Here is a 1,344-nt window from a genome sequence, read left to right on the forward strand (position 1 = left end):
AAAGGTTTGCCAAAACACGCAGGGAAACTGAGTCTGAAATCTGAAACTTGATAGGAATCTGTTGATAGGATTTTTTAGCTGGTACTAAAAGAACAAAGCATCTTATCTGGATTTAAGATAAACACTAGAAGCATTTTTTAATTATACTTGCAAATTTCTAAGGCCTTATGTTCCTGATGGTTTACCTAGTGAGTGACTAGGATCTTCACTGGGGGTAATCTGTGTAGGGACTGGAGGAACCACGTGGTGAAGGTCACATAGAAGAGAAATGGCAGATACAACCATAGAATTTAAAGCCTATAAATGGGCTTGTTCACTTCATTGCTTTTTCAGCCATAATAGCATTTCATTTTAAAACATTAAAAAAAAAAAAAAATGCTAAAGCTCTCACCTAAACCATTTTTTCATTATAATACATTTTAAGCATATTTGCATTAATTTCCACCCCAGAATGTTTTCTTACTAGTTAAGAAAGATTTAAAAGGAGCTCTGGTTGCACAGTGGTTAAGCACTCAGCTGCTAACCAGAAGGACGTTGGTTTGAACCCACCAGCTGCTCCATGGAAGAAAGATGTGGCAGTCTGCTTCCATAAAGATTTACAACCTTGGAAACCCTATGGGATAGTTCTGCTGTGTCCTACAGGGTCACTATGAGTCATAATCAACTCGATGGCAATGGGTTAAGAAAGATTTACTCTCTAAAACTATAGCTAAAGTCTTGAGACGTAAAACTTACATAAAGCCCATTGCCATTGATTGAGTGGATTCCAACTCATAGCGACCCTATAGGACAGAGTAGAACTGCTCGAAGGAGCGCCTGGTGGATTAGAACTGCTGATCTTTTGGTTAGCAACTGTAGTTCTTAACCCCTGTGCCACCAGGGTTTCCAAACTTACATAAGTTATCTCTGAATATTGATAATTTGTGACAAACACATATGCACACACAGACATATACATTCAAGTATAGCTAGCTCAGTGTTTGATTTCAAGCTCATGTTCAGCTGAAAATGGAGTTGGGCTGTAAAAACTAACCAGAAGAACAAAATTCTTCTTTGATTTGGTAAAGCTTGACAGGACATTATGCTGCTGTATCTTAGCAGGCTGACTCTGAAGGAGTCCATTCTATATTTTATTTGACATACCACAGCTTGTCATATCATCTCCTTGTTGTAGATTTTCCTTGTGATACAGAGTCACAGTGAGCCCAGTGATTACTGTGAACTTGATGGGACTGTTAAGTCATTATTTTTGCGATTCAGGAAGTTTTACTGAGCTACAAAAGCTTTAGAAGATTTATCTTCTAGAAGAGATAATGCTTATTCTTAAGAAGTTATGAATTCCTT

Source organism: Trichechus manatus, unplaced genomic scaffold (assembly GCF_000243295.1).
Source record: "Trichechus manatus latirostris isolate Lorelei unplaced genomic scaffold, TriManLat1.0 scaffold00039, whole genome shotgun sequence".
Lineage (NCBI taxonomy): Eukaryota > Metazoa > Chordata > Mammalia > Sirenia > Trichechidae > Trichechus > Trichechus manatus.